The sequence below is a fragment of the Hyperolius riggenbachi genome, chromosome 3, assembly GCF_040937935.1.
Source record: "Hyperolius riggenbachi isolate aHypRig1 chromosome 3, aHypRig1.pri, whole genome shotgun sequence".
NCBI classification, from domain to species: Eukaryota; Metazoa; Chordata; class Amphibia; order Anura; family Hyperoliidae; genus Hyperolius; species Hyperolius riggenbachi.
Window position 1 is genome coordinate 52,082,259 of NC_090648.1, and position 21,385 is coordinate 52,103,643.

The following is a 21,385-nucleotide window of genomic DNA, read 5'->3' on the forward strand; positions in this document are numbered from 1 at the left end:
GGAAACGGCAAGGAACGTTGTGCGTCACTTCCAGCGCTCGGCTGCAGCCTGTGCGAGCCTGGAAGACGTGCAAAAGGAGCTGGAGCTGCCACGCCATCGGCTGATCCTTGACGTTCCGACTCGCTGGAACTATACCCTGGCGATGTTGGAGCGTCTGGTTGAACAGAAGCACGCTGTCAACCAGTACCTTGCCCTGGCCACTGTGTCCGCCGCTCAGAGAAGGGACAGGACCAGCAACATCCCGTCCATCGTCCCCGATGATGACTGGAGGCACATGCAGCAGGTGTGCTTAGTGCTGGCTCCCTTTCTGCAGGCCACTAACATGGTGAGCAGGGACCATGCTATGGTCTGCGAGTGGGTGCCCCTGGTTTGTCTGCTGAACAGGGCCCTCGATGCTTTGCTGGAACAGGGAGCGGCAGCCTTGGACCAGCAGGAGCGTCATGCAGCTGCACAGTCCACCTCTGAGGGGGAGGAGGAGGAGGACTTGGTGGAGGTCCCTGACCTTGCTGCTGATGAGGGGGATCAGCACAGCGCAGCTGAGTTGGTGCGGGGGTGGAGAGAGGATGAGTCTGAGGAGGCAGAGGAGGAGGATGAGGACAGCACTGCCGTCGATGTGCCAGCACACGTGGCCCGCCTCTTCCCAATGGCAGCGCACATGCTGACGTGCCTGCGCAGGGACCCCAGGGTGATCCAGATGAAGCAGAGGGAGGACATCTGGATCAGCATGATGTTGGACCCACGCCTCAAGGGGAAGTTGAGCCAGTTCCTGCCGCCTGCAGGAGGAGACCCAGCGCAACAAATAAGGAGCTTGCAGCAGGCCCTTGTTGAGCGCTTGGAGGAAGCCTTCCCCCAGCCTTCCATCCCCACTGTCCAGCCAGCACAGGTGCCTGCATCCAGCAGCAAGCGCCCCACAGACCTGCTGTCTCTCAGCAACGAGCTCTACAGGACTGTAGAGGCTCCGGCAGCAGTGACTAGAGAGGAGGTGCATGCAGCAGCATCCTCCTCCGGTCACAGCCAGCGCCTGACCCGCATGGTGGCTGACTACATGGGGTCCTACAGCAGGCTTGACAGCGATGCCCCTGTTGATCCCATGGAGTATTGGGTCAAGCGCCTGGAGATCTGGAGCGAGCTGGCGCAGTACGCCCTGGAAGTGCTGTCCTGTCCCCCTTCCAGCGTGCTGTCCGAGCGCTGCTTCAGTGCAGCTGGTGGCGTGGTCACCGAGAAACGCTCATGTCTGTCTCACAAGTCTGTGGACAGACTGACATTTCTCAAGATGAACCAGGCGTGGGTGGAAGGCGAGTTCCTGGCCCCTGTTGTCGGCGAGAGGGGGACATGAACTGGCTACCGGAAGAACCATCGTTAATGTGCCTTACCACCCTTTACCACCTCCTGGCTCCTGCTCACTAAGCCAGCCTGGTTCACTTTGACTATTACGTCGCCTGCAGCCACACATTTTACACCTACAGTGGGCTGCTGTGTACTGCCCTTCTGCTGTCTGTCTGTGTTTCCCACTGCCAGGGTACACAGATTTACCTTCTGCTGCCACTCTGCCACCAGCTATTACGTCAAACAATAGCTATATCTGTCTGTGTAATTTGCTGTAAAAAAAATAAAAAATAAACCATTAAAAAAAAAAAAAAAAAGGTTTAATTTTTCTGAGGTGCCCGGGTTGAAAACTGTGTTGTCCCAGTTGTGTATTGGACACGATGTGGGCTGCACGACCGCTGTCTGGGACCTCCTGCTGTGTTTATTTACAGCCCTGGTATCACCGCTAGGTACCAGGGCTATTATGTCACGCTGCCTGCCTCATTGACTGCCTGCTGCCACACACTCATCATCCTCCTCCTGCTGCTGAATTTACCTCCTGCTGTCTGTGTGTTTCCACTGCCAGGGAGCACATACAATGGCGCTTCCAACATGCGTGCGCCACCAGCTATTTGTTACGCTCAAAAATAGCTGCATTTCTTTAAAAAAACAAAAAAAATTATATATACTTTTTATTAATACTGTGTGATATTATTTTTAGAGGTGTCCGGGTTGAAAACTGTGTTGTCCCAGTTGTGTATTGGACATGATGTGGGCTTCACGACTGCTGTCTGGAACCTCATGCTGTGTATTTACGGCCTGGTACCACCGCTAGGTACCACACAGCCTATTATGTCTCGCTGCCTGCCTCATTGACTGCCTGCTGCCACACAATCATCCTCCTCCTCCTGCTGCTGCTGCTGAATTTACCTCCTGCTGTCTGTGTGTTTCCACTGCCAGGGAGCACATACAATGGCGCTTCCAACATGCGTGCGCCACCAGCTATTTATTACGCTCAAAAATAGCTGCATTTCTTTAAAAAAAAAATATATAAGAGAAATAAGTGAAGAAGAAGAAGACGATATAGAAGAAGAAGAAGAAGAAGGAGAAGAAGAAGAAGAAGAAGAAGATATAGAAAAAGAAGAAGACGAAATAGAACAATAATAATAAGAAGAAGATATAGAAAAAGAAGATAAAGAAGATATAGAAGAAGAAGAAGAAGAAGAAGAAGACGATATAGAAGAAGAAGAAGAAGATATAGAAGAAGATATAGAAGAAGAAGATATAGAAGAAGAAGAAGATATAGAAGAAGAAGATATAGAAGACGAAGAAGAAGAAGATATAGAAGATAAAGAAGAAGAAGAAGTATATACAGTACTGAACAGAATTTTGGACACAACTTCTCTTTCCACCTTTTTTTTTTTTTTAAAGGAACATCCCCACATAATCACTTGCTGTTGTTACTTGGAAAAAAAGATGTTTCTTGCATCATTCACCCTCAAAACAAGTGTTGGAAGCTATTTAAGGCCAATTCGAATAGTGAGCTCGAATAATGAGCTCGAATACCGACTCGAATAGTGAGCTCGAAGTCCGAGGTCGAATCGAATAGTAAAAAATATTCGAATCGAATATTCGACCGAACGCGAATAATTTACTATTCGAATTCGACCAAACTCGAATAATAAAAAGGGGTATCCGAGCACCACTGGTGGTATCTGTACGAGAGGTGTGTGTGTCTAGTGATCAGTGATATCTGTACAGGAGGTGTGTGTGTCTAGTGATCAGTGATATCTTTACAGGAGGTGTGTGTTCTAGTGATCGGTAATATTTGTACAGGAGGTGTGTGTGTCTAGTGATCAGTGATATCTGTACAGGAGGCGTGTGTGTCTAGTGATCAGTGATATCTGTACAGGAGGTGTGTGTGTTCTAGTGATCAGTGATATCTGTACAGGAGGTGTGTGTCTAGTGATCAGTGATATCTGTACAGGAGGTGTGTGTGTCTAGTGATCAGTGATATCTGTACAGGAGGTGTGTGTTCTAGTGATCGGTAATATTTGTACAGGAGGTGTGTGTGTCTAGTGATCAGTGATATCTGTACAGGAGGTGTGTGTGTTCTAGTAATCAGTGATATCTGTACTGGAGGTGTGTTTGTCTAGTGATCGGTGATATCTGTACAGGAGGTGTGTGTGTCTAGTGATCAGTGATATCTGTACAGGAGGTGTGTGTGTTCTAGTGAACAGTGATATCTGTACAGGAGGTGTGTGTGTCTAGTGATCGGTGATATCTGTACAGGAGGTGTGTGTCTAGTGATCAGTGATATCTGTACAGGAGGTGTGTGTGTTCTACTGATCAGTGATATCTGTACAGGAGGTGTGTGTGTCTAGTGATCAGTGATATCTGTACGGGAGGTGTGTGTGTCTAGTGATCAGTGGTATCTGTACAGGAGGTGTGTGAATTCTAGTGATCAGTGATAGCTGTACAGGAGGTGTGTGTGTCTAGTGATCGGTGATATCTGTACAGGAGGTGTGTGAATTCTAGTGATCAGTGATATCTGTACAGGAGGTGTGTTTGTCTAGTGATCAGTGATATCTGTACAGGAGGTGTGTGTCTAGTGATCAGTGATATCTGTACAGGAGGTGTGTGTGTTCTACTGATCAGTGATATCTGTACGGGAGGTGTGTGTGTCTAGTGATCAGTGGTATCTGTACAGGAGGTGTGTGAATTCTAGTGATCAGTGATATCTGTACAGGAGGTGTGTGTGTCTAGTGATCAGTGATATCTGTACAGGAGGTGAGTGTCTAGTGATCAGTGATATCTGTACAGGAGGTGTGTGTGTTCTACTGATCAGTGATATCTGTACAGGAGGTGTGTGTGTCTAGTGATCAGTGATATCTGTACGGGAGGTGTGTGTGTCTAGTGATCAGTGGTATCTGTACAGGAGGTGTGTGAATTCTAGTGATCAGTGATATCTGTACAGGAGGTGTGTGTGTCTAGTGATCAGTGATATCTGTACAGGAGGTGTGTGTCTAGTGATCGGTGATATCTGTACAGGAGGTGTGTGTCTAGTGATCAGTGGTATCTGTACAGGAGGTATGTGTCTAGTGATCAGTGATATCTTTACAGGAGGTGTGTGTGTCTAGTGATCGGTGATATCTGTACAGGAGGTGTGTGTGTTCTAGTGATCAGTGATATCTGTACAGGAGATGTGTGTCTAGTGATCAGTGATATCTGTACAGGAGGGGGGGGGGTTTCTAGTGATCAGTGGTATTTGTACAGGAGGTGTGTGTGTCTAGTGATCAGTGATATCTGTACAGGAGGTGTGTGTCTAGTGATCAGTGATATCTGTACAGGAGATGTGTGTCTAGTGATCAGTGATATCTGTACAGGAGGGGGGGGGGGGGGGGGTTCTAGTGATCAGTGATATCTGTACAGGAGGTGTGTGTTCTAGTGATCAGTGATATCTGTGCAGGAGGTGTGTGTCTAGTGATCAGTAATATCTGTACAGGAGGTGTGTGTGTCTAGTGATCAGTGATATCTGTACAGGAGGTGTGTGTGTTCTAGTGATCAGTGATATCTGTACTGGAGGAGTGTGTCTAGTGATCGGTGATATCTGTACAGGAGGTGTGTGTGTCTAGTGATCAGTGATATCTGTACAGGAGGTGTGTGTGTCTAGTGATCGGTGATATCTGTACAGGAGGTGTGTGTGTCTAGTGATCAGTGATATCTGTACAGGAGGTGTGTGCGTTATAGTGATCAGTGATATCTGTACAGGAGGTGTGTGTGTCTAGTGATCGGTGATATCTGTACAGGAGGTGTGTGTCTAGTGATCAGTGATATCTGTACAGGAGGTGTGTGTGTTCTACTGATCAGTAATATCTGTACAGGAGGTGTGTGTGTCTAGTGATCAGTGATATCTGTACGGGAGGTGTGTGTGTGTCTAGTGATCAGTGGTATCTGTACAAGAGGTGTGTGTGTCTAGTGATCAGTGTGATATCTGTACAGGAGGTGTGTGTGTGTTCTAGTGATCAGTGATATCTGTACAGGAGGTGTGTGTGTGTTCTAGTGATCAGTGATATCTGTACAGGAGGTGTGTGTGTGTTCTAGTGATCAGTGATATATGTACAGGAGGTGTGTGTCTAGTGATCAGTGATATCTGTACAGGAGGTGTGTGTGTCTAGTGATCAGTGGTATCTGTACAGGAGGTGTGTGTGTCTAGTGATCAGTGATATCTGTACAGGAGGTGTGTGTGTGTTCTAGTGATCAGTGATATATGTACAGGAGGTGTGTGTCTAGTGATCAGTGATATCTGTACAGGAGGTGTGTGTGTCTAGTGTACAGTGATATCTGTACAGGAGGTATGTGTCTAGTGATCAGTGTGATATCTGTACAGGAGGTGTGTGTGTGTTCTAGTGATCAGTGATATCTGTACAGGAGGTGTGTGTGTTCTAGTGATCAGTGATATATGTACAGGAGGTGTGTGTCTAGTGATCAGTGATATCTGTACAGGAGGTGTGTGCGTTCTAGTGATCAGTGATATCTGTACAGGAGGTGTGTGTGTCTAGTGATCGGTGATATCTGTACACGAGGTGTGTGTTCTAGTGATCAGTGATATTTGTAGAGGAGGTGTGTGTGTGTCTAGTGATCAGTGATATATGTACAGGAGGTATGTGTCTAGTGATCAGTGATATCTGTACTGGAGGTGTGTGTCTAGTGATCAGTGATATCTGTGCAGGAGGTGTGTGTGTCTAGTGATTAGTGATATCTGTACAGGAGGTGTGTGTGTTCTAGTGATCAGTGATATCTGTACAGGAGGTGTGTGTTCTAGTGATCAGTGATATCTGTACAGGAGGTGTGTGTGTTCTAGTGATCAGTGATATCTGTACAGGAGGTGTGTGTGTCTAGTGATCAGTGGTATCTGTACAGGAGGTGTGTGTGTCTACTGATCGGTAATATTTGTACAGGAGGTGTGTGTGTTCTAGTGATCAGTGATATCTGTACAGGAGGTATGTGTGTCTAGTGATCAGTGGTATCTGTACAGGAGGTGTGTGTGTTTACTGATCGGTAATATTTGTACAGGAGGTGTGTGTGTTCTAGTGATCAGTGATATCTGTACAGGAGGTATGTGTGTGTCTAGTGATCAGTGGTATCTGTACAGGAGGTGTGTGTGTCTAGTGATCAGTGTGATATCTGTACAGGAGGTGTGTGTGTGTCTAGTGATCAGTGATATCTGTACTGGAGGTGTGTGTGTCTAGTGACCAGTGATATCTGTACTGGAGGTGTGTGTGTCTAGTGATCAGTGATATCTGTACTGGAGGTGTGTGTGTCTAGTGATCAGTGGTATCTGTACAGGAGGTGTGTGTGTCTAGTGATCAGTGATATCTGTACAGGAGGTGTGTGTGTGTTCTAGTGATCAGTGATATATGTACAGGAGGTGTGTGTCTAGTGATCAGTGATATCTGTACAGGAGGTGTGTGTGTCTAGTGTACAGTGATATCTGTACAGGAGGTGTGTGTGTCTAGTGATCAGTGATATATGTACAGGAGGTATGTGTCTAGTGATAAGTGATATCTGTACAGGAGGTGTGTTTGTCTAGTGATTAGTGGTATCTGTACAGGAGGTGTGTGTGTCTAGTGATCAGTGATATCTGTACAGGAGGTGTGTGTCTAGTGATCGGTGATATCTGTACAGGAGGTGTGTGTCTAGTGATCAGTGGTATCTGTACAGGAGGTATGTGTCTAGTGATCAGTGATATCTTTACAGGAGGTGTGTGTGTCTAGTGATCGGTGATATCTGTACAGGAGGTGTGTGTGTTCTAGTGATCAGTGATATCTGTACAGGAGATGTGTGTCTAGTGATCAGTGATATCTGTACAGGAGGGGGGGGGGGTTTCTAGTGATCAGTGGTATTTGTACAGGAGGTGTGTGTGTCTAGTGATCAGTGATATCTGTACAGGAGGTGTGTGTCTAGTGATCAGTGATATATGTACAGGAGATGTGTGTCTAGTGATCAGTGATATCTGTACAGGAGGGGGGGGGGGGTTCTAGTGATCAGTGATATCTGTACAGGAGGTGTGTGTTCTAGTGATCAGTGATATCTGTGCAGGAGGTGTGTGTCTAGTGATCAGTAATATCTGTACAGGAGGTGTGTGTGTCTAGTGATCAGTGATATCTGTACAGGAGGTGTGTGTGTTCTAGTGATCAGTGATATCTGTACTGGAGGTGTGTGTGTCTAGTGATCGGTGATATCTGTACAGGAGGTGTGTGTGTCTAGTGATCAGTGATATCTGTACAGGAGGTGTGTGTGTCTAGTGATCGGTGATATCTGTACAGGAGGTGTGTGTGTCTAGTGATCAGTGATATCTGTACAGGAGGTGTGTGCGTTATAGTGATCAGTGATATCTGTACAGGAGGTGTGTGTGTCTAGTGATCGGTGATATCTGTACAGGAGGTGTGTGTCTAGTGATCAGTGATATCTGTACAGGAGGTGTGTGTGTTCTACTGATCAGTAATATCTGTACAGGAGGTGTGTGTGTCTAGTGATCAGTGATATCTGTACGGGAGGTGTGTGTGTGTCTAGTGATCAGTGGTATCTGTACAAGAGGTGTGTGTGTCTAGTGATCAGTGTGATATCTGTACAGGAGGTGTGTGTGTGTTCTAGTGATCAGTGATATCTGTACAGGAGGTGTGTGTGTGTTCTAGTGATCAGTGATATCTGTACAGGAGGTGTGTGTGTGTTCTAGTGATCAGTGATATATGTACAGGAGGTGTGTGTCTAGTGATCAGTGATATCTGTACAGGAGGTGTGTGTGTCTAGTGATCAGTGGTATCTGTACAGGAGGTGTGTGTGTCTAGTGATCAGTGATATCTGTACAGGAGGTGTGTGTGTGTTCTAGTGATCAGTGATATATGTACAGGAGGTGTGTGTCTAGTGATCAGTGATATCTGTACAGGAGGTGTGTGTGTCTAGTGTACAGTGATATCTGTACAGGAGGTATGTGTCTAGTGATCAGTGTGATATCTGTACAGGAGGTGTGTGTGTGTTCTAGTGATCAGTGATATCTGTACAGGAGGTGTGTGTGTTCTAGTGATCAGTGATATATGTACAGGAGGTGTGTGTCTAGTGATCAGTGATATCTGTACAGGAGGTGTGTGCGTTCTAGTGATCAGTGATATCTGTACAGGAGGTGTGTGTGTCTAGTGATCGGTGATATCTGTACACGAGGTGTGTGTTCTAGTGATCAGTGATATTTGTAGAGGAGGTGTGTGTGTGTCTAGTGATCAGTGATATATGTACAGGAGGTATGTGTCTAGTGATCAGTGATATCTGTACTGGAGGTGTGTGTCTAGTGATCAGTGATATCTGTGCAGGAGGTGTGTGTGTCTAGTGATTAGTGATATCTGTACAGGAGGTGTGTGTGTTCTAGTGATCAGTGATATCTGTACAGGAGGTGTGTGTTCTAGTGATCAGTGATATCTGTACAGGAGGTGTGTGTGTTCTAGTGATCAGTGATATCTGTACAGGAGGTGTGTGTGTCTAGTGATCAGTGGTATCTGTACAGGAGGTGTGTGTGTCTACTGATCGGTAATATTTGTACAGGAGGTGTGTGTGTTCTAGTGATCAGTGATATCTGTACAGGAGGTATGTGTGTCTAGTGATCAGTGGTATCTGTACAGGAGGTGTGTGTGTTTACTGATCGGTAATATTTGTACAGGAGGTGTGTGTGTTCTAGTGATCAGTGATATCTGTACAGGAGGTATGTGTGTGTCTAGTGATCAGTGGTATCTGTACAGGAGGTGTGTGTGTCTAGTGATCAGTGTGATATCTGTACAGGAGGTGTGTGTGTGTCTAGTGATCAGTGATATCTGTACTGGAGGTGTGTGTGTCTAGTGACCAGTGATATCTGTACTGGAGGTGTGTGTGTCTAGTGATCAGTGATATCTGTACTGGAGGTGTGTGTGTCTAGTGATCAGTGGTATCTGTACAGGAGGTGTGTGTGTCTAGTGATCAGTGATATCTGTACAGGAGGTGTGTGTGTGTTCTAGTGATCAGTGATATATGTACAGGAGGTGTGTGTCTAGTGATCAGTGATATCTGTACAGGAGGTGTGTGTGTCTAGTGTGCAGTGATATCTGTACAGGAGGTGTGTGTGTCTAGTGATCAGTGATATATGTACAGGAGGTATGTGTCTAGTGATAAGTGATATCTGTACAGGAGGTGTGTTTGTCTAGTGATTAGTGGTATCTGTACAGGAGGTGTGTGTGTCTAGTGATCAGTGATATCTGTACAGGAGGTGTGTGTGTGTGTAGTGATCAGTGGTATCTGTACAGGAGGTGTGTGTGTCTAGTGATCAGTGTGATATCTGTACAGGAGGTGTGTGTGTGTCTAGTGATCAGTGATATCTGTACTGAAGGTGTGTGTGTCTAGTGATCAGTGATATCTGTACTGGAGGTGTGTGTGTCTAGTGATCAGTGATATCTGTACTGGAGGTGTGTGTGTCTAGTGATCAGTGATATCTGTACAGGAGGTGTGTGTGTCTAGTGATCGGTGATATCTGTACAGGAGGTGTGTGAATTCTAGTGATCAGTGATATCTGTACAGGAGGTGTGTGTGTCTAGTGATCAGTGATATCTGTACAGGAGGTGTGTGTCTAGTGATCAGTGATATCTGTACAGGAGGTGTGTGTGTTCTACTGATCAGTGATATCTGTACGGGAGGTGTGTGTGTCTAGTGATCAGTGGTATCTGTACAGGAGGTGTGTGAATTCTAGTGATCAGTGATATCTGTACAGGAGGTGTGTGTGTCTAGTGATCAGTGATATCTGTACAGGAGGTGTGTGTCTAGTGATCGGTGATATCTGTACAGGAGGTGTGTGTCTAGTGATCAGTGGTATCTGTACAGGAGGTATGTGTCTAGTGATCAGTGATATCTTTACAGGAGGTGTGTGTGTCTAGTGATCGGTGATATCTGTACAGGAGGTGTGTGTGTTCTAGTGATCAGTGATATCTGTACAGGAGATGTGTGTCTTGTGATCAGTGATATCTGTACAGGAGGGGGGGGGGTTTCTAGTGATCAGTGGTATCTGTACAGGAGGTGTGTGTGTCTAGTGATCAGTGATATCTGTACAGGAGGTGTGTGTCTAGTGATCAGTGATATCTGTACAGGAGATGTGTGTCTAGTGATCAGTGATATCTGTACAGGAGGGGGGGGGGGGGTTCTAGTGATCAGTGATATCTGTACAGGAGGTGTGTGTTCTAGTGATCAGTGATATCTGTGCAGGAGGTGTGTGTCTAGTGATCAGTGATATCTGTACAGGAGGTGTGTGTGTCTAGTGATCAGTGATATCTGTACAGGAGGTGTGTGTGTGTTCTAGTGATCAGTGATATCTGTACTGGAGGTGTGTGTGTCTAGTGATCGGTGATATCTGTACAGGAGGTGTGTGTGTCTAGTGATCAGTGATATCTGTACAGGAGGTGTGTGTGTCTAGTGATCGGTGATATCTGTACAGGAGGTGTGTGTGTCTAGTGATCAGTGATATCTGTACAGGAGGTGTGTGCGTTATAGTGATCAGTGATATCTGTACAGGAGGTGTGTGTGTCTAGTGATCGGTGATATCTGTACAGGAGGTGTGTGTCTAGTGATCAGTGATATCTGTACAGGAGGTGTGTGTGTTCTACTGATCAGTAATATCTGTACAGGAGGTGTGTGTGTCTAGTGATCAGTGATATCTGTACGGGAGGTGTGTGTGTGTCTAGTGATCAGTGGTATCTGTACAAGAGGTGTGTGTGTCTAGTGATCAGTGTGATATCTGTACAGGAGGTGTGTGTGTGTTCTAGTGATCAGTGATATCTGTACAGGAGGTGTGTGTGTGTTCTAGTGATCAGTGATATCTGTACAGGAGGTGTGTGTGTGTTCTAGTGATCAGTGATATATGTACAGGAGGTGTGTGTCTAGTGATCAGTGATATCTGTACAGGAGGTGTGTGTGTCTAGTGATCAGTGGTATCTGTACAGGAGGTGTGTGTGTCTAGTGATCAGTGATATCTGTACAGGAGGTGTGTGTGTGTTCTAGTGATCAGTGATATATGTACAGGAGGTGTGTGTCTAGTGATCAGTGATATCTGTACAGGAGGTGTGTGTGTCTAGTGTACAGTGATATCTGTACAGGAGGTATGTGTCTAGTGATCAGTGTGATATCTGTACAGGAGGTGTGTGTGTGTTCTAGTGATCAGTGATATCTGTACAGGAGGTGTGTGTGTTCTAGTGATCAGTGATATATGTACAGAAGGTGTGTGTCTAGTGATCAGTGATATCTGTACAGGAGGTGTGTGCGTTCTAGTGATCAGTGATATCTGTACAGGAGGTGTGTGTGTCTAGTGATCAGTGATATCTGTACACGAGGTGTGTGTTCTAGTGATCAGTGATATTTGTACAGAAGGTGTGTGTGTGTCTAGTGATCAGTGATATATGTACAGGAGGTATGTGTCTAGTGATCAGTGATATCTGTACTGGAGGTGTGTGTCTAGTGATCAGTGATATGTGTACAGGAGGTGTGTGTGTCTAGTGATTAGTGATATCTGTACAGGAGGTGTGTGTGTTCTAGTGATCAGTGATATCTGTACAGGAGGTGTGTGTTCTAGTGATCAGTGATATCTGTACAGGAGGTGTGTGTGTTCTAGTGATCAGTGATATCTGTACAGGAGGTGTGTGTGTCTAGTGATCAGTGGTATCTGTACAGGAGGTGTGTGTGTCTACTGATCGGTAATATTTGTACAGGAGGTGTGTGTGTTCTAGTGATCAGTGATATCTGTACAGGAGGTATGTGTGTCTAGTGATCAGTGGTATCTGTACAGGAGGTGTGTGTGACTACTGATCGGTAATATTTGTACAGGAGGTGTGTGTGTTCTAGTGATCAGTGATATCTGTACAGGAGGTATGTGTGTGTCTAGTGATCAGTGGTATCTGTACAGGAGGTGTGTGTGTCTAGTGATCAGTGTGATATCTGTACAGGAGGTGTGTGTGTGTCTAGTGATCAGTGATATCTGTACTGGAGGTGTGTGTGTCTAGTGACCAGTGATATCTGTACTGGAGGTGTGTGTGTCTAGTGATCAGTGATATCTGTACTGGAGGTGTGTGTGTCTAGTGATCAGTGGTATCTGTACAGGAGGTGTGTGTGTCTAGTGATCAGTGATATCTGTACAGGAGGTGTGTGTGTGTTCTAGTGATCAGTGATATATGTACAGGAGGTGTGTGTCTAGTGATCAGTGATATCTGTACAGGAGGTGTGTGTGTCTAGTGTACAGTGATATCTGTACAGGAGGTGTGTGTGTCTAGTGATCAGTGATATATGTACAGGAGGTATGTGTCTAGTGATAAGTGATATCTGTACAGGAGGTGTGTTTGTCTAGTGATTAGTGGTATCTGTACAGGAGGTGTGTGTGTCTAGTGATCAGTGATATCTGTACAGGAGGTGTGTGTGTGTGTAGTGATCAGTGGTATCTGTACAGGAGGTGTGTGTGTCTAGTGATCAGTGTGATATCTGTACAGGAGGTGTGTGTGTGTCTAGTGATCAGTGATATCTGTACTGAAGGTGTGTGTGTCTAGTGATCAGTGATATCTGTACTGGAGGTGTGTGTGTCTAGTGATCAGTGATATCTGTACTGGAGGTGTGTGTGTGTAGTGATCAGTGATATCTGTACAGGAGATGTGTGTGTCTAGTGATCAGTGTGATATCTGTACAGGAGGTGTGTGTGTGTTCTAGTGATCAGTGATATATGTACAGGAGGTATGTGTCTAGTGATCAGTGATTTCTGTACAGGAGGTGTGTGTGTTCTAGTGATCAGTGATATCTGTACAGGAGGTGTGTGTGTCTAGTGATCAGTGATATATGTACAGGAGGTATGTGTCTAGTGATAAGTGATATCTGTACAGGAGGTGTGTGTGTGTGCTCTAGTGATCAGTGATATCTGTACAGGAGGTGTGTGTGTCTAGTGATCAGTGATATGTGTACAGGAGGTGTGTGTGTTCTAGTGATCAGTGATATATGTACAGGAGGTATGTGTCTAGTGATAAGTGATATCTGTACAGGAGGTGTGTGTGTCTAGTGATCAGTGGTATCTGTACAGGAGGTGTGTGTGTCTAGTGATCAGTGATATCTGTACAGGAGGTGTGTGTGTGTCTAGTGATCAGTGATATCTGTACAGGAGGTGTGTGTTCTAGTGATCATTGATATCTGTACAGGAGGTGTGTGTGGTTTAGTGATCAGTGATATCTGTACAGGAGGTGTGTGTGTTCTAGTGATCAGTGATATTGGTACAGGAGGTGTGTGTGTCTAGTGATCAGGGATATCTGTACAGGAGGTGTGTGTGTTCTAGTGATCAGTGATATTGGTACAGGAGGTGTGTGGGTCTAGTGATCAGGGATATCTGTACAGGAGGTGTGTGTGTCTAGTGATCAGTGATATTGGTACAGGAGGTGTGTGTGTCTAGTAATCAGTGATATCTGTACAGGAGGTGTGTGTGTGTGTGTGTGTGTGTGTGTGTGTGTGTGTGTGTGTGTGTGTGTGTGTGTGTGTGTGTGTGTGTGTGTGTGTGTGTGTGTGTTTTCTAGTGATCAGTGGTATTGGTACAGGAGGTGTGTGTGTCTAGTGATCAGTGATATCTGTACAGGAGGTGTGTGTGTGTTCTAGTGATCAGTGATATCTGTACAGGAGGTGTGTGTGTCTAGTGATCAGTGATATCTGTATGGGAGGTGTGTGTGTCTAGTGCTCAGTGATATCTGTACAGGAGGTGTGTATCTAGTGATCAGTGATATCTGTACAGGAGGTGTGTGTGTCTAGTGATCAGTGATATCTGTACAGGAGGTGTGTGTGTGTTCTAGTGATCAGTGATATATGTACAGGAGGTGTGTGTCTAGTGATCAGTGATATCTGTACAGGAGGTGTGTGTGTCTAGTGTACAGTGATATCTGTACAGGAGGTGTGTGTGTCTAGTGATCAGTGATATCTGTACAGGAGGTGTGTGTGTGTTCTAGTGATCAGTGATATATGTACAGGAGGTGTGTGTCTAGTGATCAGTGATATCTGTACAGGAGGTGTGTGTGTCTAGTGTACAGTGATATCTGTACAGGAGGTATGTGTCTAGTGATCAGTGTGATATCTGTACAGGAGGTGTGTGTGTGTTCTAGTGATCAGTGATATCTGTACAGGAGGTGTGTGTGTTCTAGTGATCAGTGATATATGTACAGGAGGTGTGTGTCTAGTGATCAGTGATATCTGTACAGGAGGTGTGTGCGTTCTAGTGATCAGTGATATCTGTACAGGAGGTGTGTGTGTCTAGTGATCAGTGATATCTGTACACGAGGTGTGTGTTCTAGTGATCAGTGATATTTGTACAGAAGGTGTGTGTGTGTCTAGTGATCAGTGATATATGTACAGGAGGTATGTGTCTAGTGATCAGTGATATCTGTACTGGAGGTGTGTGTCTAGTGATCAGTGATATCTGTACAGGAGGTGTGTGTGTCTAGTGATTAGTGATATCTGTACAGGAGGTGTGTGTGTTCTAGTGATCAGTGATATCTGTACAGGAGGTGTGTGTTCTAGTGATCAGTGATATCTGTACAGGAGGTGTGTGTGTTCTAGTGATCAGTGATATCTGTACAGGAGGTGTGTGTGTCTAGTGATCAGTGGTATCTGTACAGGAGGTGTGTGTGTCTACTGATCGGTAATATTTGTACAGGAGGTGTGTGTGTTCTAGTGATCAGTGATATCTGTACAGGAGGTATGTGTGTCTAGTGATCAGTGGTATCTGTACAGGAGGTGTGTGTGACTACTGATCGGTAATATTTGTACAGGAGGTGTGTGTGTTCTAGTGATCAGTGATATCTGTACAGGAGGTATGTGTGTGTCTAGTGATCAGTGGTATCTGTACAGGAGGTGTGTGTGTCTAGTGATCAGTGTGATATCTGTACAGGAGGTGTGTGTGTGTCTAGTGATCAGTGATATCTGTACTGGAGGTGTGTGTGTCTAGTGACCAGTGATATCTGTACTGGAGGTGTGTGTGTCTAGTGATCAGTGATATCTGTACTGGAGGTGTGTGTGTCTAGTGATCAGTGGTATCTGTACAGGAGGTGTGTGTGTCTAGTGATCAGTGATATCTGTACAGGAGGTGTGTGTGTGTTCTAGTGATCAGTGATATATGTACAGGAGGTGTGTGTCTAGTGATCAGTGATATCTGTACAGGAGGTGTGTGTGTCTAGTGTACAGTGATATCTGTACAGGAGGTGTGTGTGTCTAGTGATCAGTGATATATGTACAGGAGGTATGTGTCTAGTGATAAGTGATATCTGTACAGGAGGTGTGTTTGTCTAGTGATTAGTGGTATCTGTACAGGAGGTGTGTGTGTCTAGTGATCAGTGATATCTGTACAGGAGGTGTGTGTGTGTGTAGTGATCAGTGGTATCTGTACAGGAGGTGTGTGTGTCTAGTGATCAGTGTGATATCTGTACAGGAGGTGTGTGTGTGTCTAGTGATCAGTGATATCTGTACTGAAGGTGTGTGTGTCTAGTGATCAGTGATATCTGTACTGGAGGTGTGTGTGTCTAGTGATCAGTGATATCTGTACTGGAGGTGTGTGTGTGTAGTGATCAGTGATATCTGTACAGGAGATGTGTGTGTCTAGTGATCAGTGTGATATCTGTACAGGAGGTGTGTGTGTGTTCTAGTGATCAGTGATATATGTACAGGAGGTATGTGTCTAGTGATCAGTGATTTCTTTACAGGAGGTGTGTGTGTTCTAGTGATCAGTGATATCTGTACAGGAGGTGTGTGTGTCTAGTGATCAGTGATATATGTACAGGAGGTATGTGTCTAGTGATAAGTGATATCTGTACAGGAGGTGTGTGTGTGTGCTCTAGTGATCAGTGATATCTGTACAGGAGGTGTGTGTGTCTAGTGATCAGTGATATGTGTACAGGAGGTGTGTGTGTTCTAGTGATCAGTGATATATGTACAGGAGGTATGTGTCTAGTGATAAGTGATATCTGTACAGGAGGTGTGTGTGTCTAGTGATCAGTGGTATCTGTACAGGAGGTGTGTGTGTCTAGTGATCAGTGATATCTGTACAGGAGGTGTGTGTGTGTCTAGTGATCAGTGATATCTGTACAGGAGGTGTGTGTTCTAGTGATCATTGATATCTGTACAGGAGGTGTGTGTGGTTTAGTGATCAGTGATATCTGTACAGGAGGTGTGTGTGTTCTAGTGATCAGTGATATTGGTACAGGAGGTGTGTGTGTCTAGTGATCAGGGATATCTGTACAGGAGGTGTGTGTGTTCTAGTGATCAGTGATATTGGTACAGGAGGTGTGTGGGTCTAGTGATCAGGGATATCTGTACAGGAGGTGTGTGTGTCTAGTGATCAGTGATATTGGTACAGGAGGTGTGTGTGTCTAGTAATCAGTGATATCTGTACAGGAGGTGTGTGTGTGTGTGTGTGTGTGTGTGTGTGTGTGTGTGTGTGTGTGTGTGTGTGTGTGTGTGTGTGTGTGTGTGTGTGTGTGTGTGTGTGTGTGTGTTTTCTAGTGATCAGTGGTATTGGTACAGGAGGTGTGTGTGTCTAGTGATCAGTGATATCTGTACAGGAGGTGTGTGTGTGTTCTAGTGATCAGTGATATCTGTACAGGAGGTGTGTGTGTCTAGTGATCAGTGATATCTGTATGGGAGGTGTGTGTGTGTAGTGCTCAGTGATATCTGTACAGGAGGTGTGTATCTAGTGATCAGTGATATCTGTACAGGAGGTGTGTGTGTCTAGTGATCAGTGATATCTGTACAGGAGGTGTGTGTGTCTAGTGATCAGTGATATCTGTACAGGAGGTGTGTGTGTCTAGTGATCAGTGATATATGTACAGGAGGTGTGTGTGTCTAGTGATCAGTGGTATCTGTACAGGAGGTGTGTGTATCTAGTGATCAGTGTGATATCTGTACAGGAGGTGTGTGTGTCTAGTGATCAGTGATATCTGTACAGGAGGTGTGTGTGTCTAGTGATCAGTGATATCTGTACAGGAGGTGTGTGTGTCTAGTGATCAGTGATATCTGTACAGGAGGTGTGTGTGTTCTAGTGATCAGTGATATCTGTACAGGAGGTGTGTGTGTCTAGTGATCAGTGATATCTGTACAGGAGGTGTGTGTTCTAGTGATCAGTGATATCTGTACAGGAGGTGTGTGTGTGTCTAGTGATCGGTGATATCTGTACAGGAGGTGTGTGTGTCTAGTGATCAGTGATATCTGTACAGGAGGTGTGTGTGTGTCTAGTGATCAGTGATATATGTACAGGAGGTGTGTGTGTGTGTCTAGTGATCGGTGATATCTGTACAGGAGGTGTGTGTGTCTAGTGATCAGTGATATCTGTACAGGAGGTGTGTGTGTTCTAGTGATCAGTGATATCTGTACAGGAGGTGTGTGTGTCTAGTGATCAGTGATATCTGTACAGGAGGTGTGTGTTCTAGTGATCAGTGATATCTGTACAGGAGGTATGTGTGTCTAGTGATCTGTGGTATCTGTACAGGAGGTGTGTGTGTCTACTGATCGGTAATATTTGTACAGGAGGTGTGTGTGTTCTAGTGATCAGTGATATCTGTACAGGAGGTATGTGTGTGTCTAGTGATCAGTGGTATCTGTACAGGAGGTGTGTGTGTCTAGTGATCAGTGTGATATCTGTACAGGAGGTGTGTGTGTGTCTAGTGATCAGTGATATCTGTACTGGAGGTGTGTGTGTCTAGTGACCAGTGATATCTGTACTGGAGGTGTGTGTGTCTAGTGATCAGTGATATCTGTACTGGAGGTGTGTGTGTCTAGTGATCAGTGGTATCTGTACAGGAGGTGTGTGTGTCTAGTGATCAGTGATATCTGTACAGGAGGTGTGTGTGTGTTCTAGTGATCAGTGATATATGTACAGGAGGTGTGTGTCTAGTGATCAGTGATATCTGTACAGGAGGTGTGTGTGTCTAGTGTACAGTGATATCTGTACAGGAGGTGTGTGTGTCTAGTGATCAGTGATATATGTACAGGAGGTATGTGTCTAGTGATAAGTGATATCTGTACAGGAGGTGTGTTTGTCTAGTGATTAGTGGTATCTGTACAGGAGGTGTGTGTGTCTAGTGATCAGTGATATCTGTACAGGAGGTGTGTGTGTGTGTAGTGATCAGTGGTATCTGTACAGGAGGTGTGTGTGTCTAGTGATCAGTGTGATATCTGTACAGGAGGTGTGTGTGTGTCTAGTGATCAGTGATATCTGTACTGAAGGTGTGTGTGTCTAGTGATCAGTGATATCTGTACTGGAGGTGTGTGTGTCTAGTGATCAGTGATATCTGTACTGGAGGTGTGTGTGTCTAGTGATCAGTGATATCTGTACAGGAGATGTGTGTGTCTAGTGATCAGTGTGATATCTGTACAGGAGGTGTGTGTGTGTTCTAGTGATCAGTGATATATGTACAGGAGGTATGTGTCTAGTGATCAGTGATTTCTGTACAGGAGGTGTGTGTGTTCTAGTGATCAGTGATATCTGTACAGGAGGTGTGTGTGTCTAGTGATCAGTGATATATGTACAGGAGGTATGTGTCTAGTGATAAGTGATATCTGTACAGGAGGTGTGTGTGTGTGCTCTAGTGATCAGTGATATCTGTACAGGAGGTGTGTGTGTCTAGTGATCAGTGATATGTGTACAGGAGGTGTGTGTGTTCTAGTGATCAGTGATATATGTACAGGAGGTATGTGTCTAGTGATAAGTGATATCTGCACAGGAGGTGTGTGTGTCTAGTGATCAGTGGTATCTGTACAGGAGGTGTGTGTGTCTAGTGATCAGTGATATCTGTACAGGAGGTGTGTGTGTCTAGTGATCAGTGATATCTGTACAGGAGGTGTGTGTTCTAGTGATCAGTGATATCTGTACAGGAGGTGTGTGTGGTTTAGTGATCAGTGATATCTGTACAGGAGGTGTGTGTGTTCTAGTGATCAGTGATATTGGTACAGGAGGTGTGTGTGTCTAGTGATCAGGGATATCTGTACAGGAGGTGTGTGTGTTCTAGTGATCAGTGATATTGGTACAGGAGGTGTGTGGGTCTAGTGATCAGGGATATCTGTACAGGAGGTGTGTGTGTCTAGTGATCAGTGATATTGGTACAGGAGGTGTGTGTGTCTAGTGATCAGTGATATCTGTACAGGAGGTGTGTGTGTGTGTGTGTGTGTGTGTGTGTGTGTGTGTGTGTGTGTGTGTGTGTGTGTGTGTGTGTGTGTGTGTGTTTTCTAGTGATCCGTGGTATTGGTACAGGAGGTGTGTTTGTCTAGTGATCAGTGATATCTGTACAGGAGGTGTGTGTGTGTTCTAGTGATCAGTGATATCTGTACAGGAGGTGTGTGTGTCTAGTGATCAGTGATATCTGTATGGGAGGTGTGTGTGTCTAGTGCTCAGTGATATCTGTACAGGAGGTGTGTATCTAGTGATCAGTGATATCTGTACAGGAGGTGTGTGTGTCTAGTGATCAGTGATATCTGTACAGGAGGTGTGTGTGTCTAGTGATCAGTGATATCTGTACAGGAGGTGTGTGTGTCTAGTGATCAGTGATATATGTACAGGAGGTGTGTGTGTCTAGTGATCAGTGGTATCTGTACAGGAGGTGTGTGTATCTAGTGATCAGTGTGATATCTGTACAGGAGGTGTGTGTGTGTCTAGTGATCAGTGATATCTGTACAGGAGGTGTGTGTGTCTAGTGATCAGTGATATCTGTACAGGAGGTGTGTGTGTCTAGTGATCAGTGATATCTGTACAGGAGGTGTGTGTGTTCTAGTGATCAGTGATATCTGTACAGGAGGTGTGTGTGTCTAGTGATCAGTGATATCTGTACAGGAGGTGTGTGTTCTAGTGATCAGTGATATCTGTACAGGAGGTGTGTGTGTGTCTAGTGATCGGTGATATCTGTACAGGAGGTGTGTGTGTCTAGTGATCAGTGATATCTGTACAGGAGGTGTGTGTGTGTCTAGTGATCAGTGATATATGTACAGGAGGTGTGTGTGTGTGTCTAGTGATCGGTGATATCTGTACAGGAGGTGTGTGTGTCTAGTGATCAGTGATATCTGTACAGGAGGTGTGTGTGTTCTAGTGATCAGTGATATCTGTACAGGAGGTGTGTGTGTCTAGTGATCAGTGATATCTGTACAGGAGGTGTGTGTTCTAGTGATCAGTGATATCTGTACAGGAGGTGTGTGTGTTCTAGTGATCAGTGATATCTGTACAGGAGGTGTGTGTGTTCTAGTGATCAGTGATATCTGTACAGGAGGTGTGTGTGTCTAGTGATCAGTGATATCTGTACAGGAGGTGTGTGTTCTAGTGATCAGTGATATCTGTACAGGAGGTGTGTGTCTAGTGATCAGTGATATCTGTACAGGAGGTGTGTGTCTCTAGTGATCAGTGATATCTGTACAGGAGGTGTGTGTTCTAGTGATCGGTAATATTTGTACAGGAGGTGTGTGTGTCTAGTGATCAGTGATATCTGTACAGGAGGTGTGTGTGTTCTAGTGATCATTGATATCTGTACTGGAGGTGTGTGTGTCTAGTGATCGGTGATATCTGTACAGGAGGTGTGTGTGTCTAGTGATCAGTGATATCTGTACAGGAGGTGTGTGTGTTCTAGTGATCAGTGATATCTGTACAGGAGGTGTGTGTGTCTAGTGATCAGTGATATCTGTACAGGAGGTGTGTGTGTTCTACTGATCAGTGATATCTGTACAGGAGGTGTGTGTGTCTAGTGATCAGTGATATCTGTACGGGAGGTGTGTGTGTCTAGTGATCAGTGGTATCTGTACAGGAGGTGTGTGAATTCTAGTGATCAGTGATATCTGTACAGGAGGTGTGTGTCTAGTGATCATTGATATCTGTACAGGAGATGTATGTGTCTAGTGATCGGTGATATCTGTACAGGAGGTGTGTGTGTCTAGTGATCAGTGATATCTGTACAGGAGGTGTATGTGTCTAGTGATCGGTGATATCTGTACAGGAGGTGTGTGTGTCTAGTGATCAGTGATATCTTTGCAGGAG

General features: G+C 45.1%; 1 protein-coding gene across 1 annotated transcript in view; it reads left to right on the top strand.

Annotated features, from left to right (window-relative positions):
• Nucleotides 1–21,385, top strand: part of LOC137562606 (A.superbus venom factor 1-like) — a 335,432-nt gene that overhangs the window by 90,310 nt on the left and 223,737 nt on the right. The window lies entirely within an intron of this gene.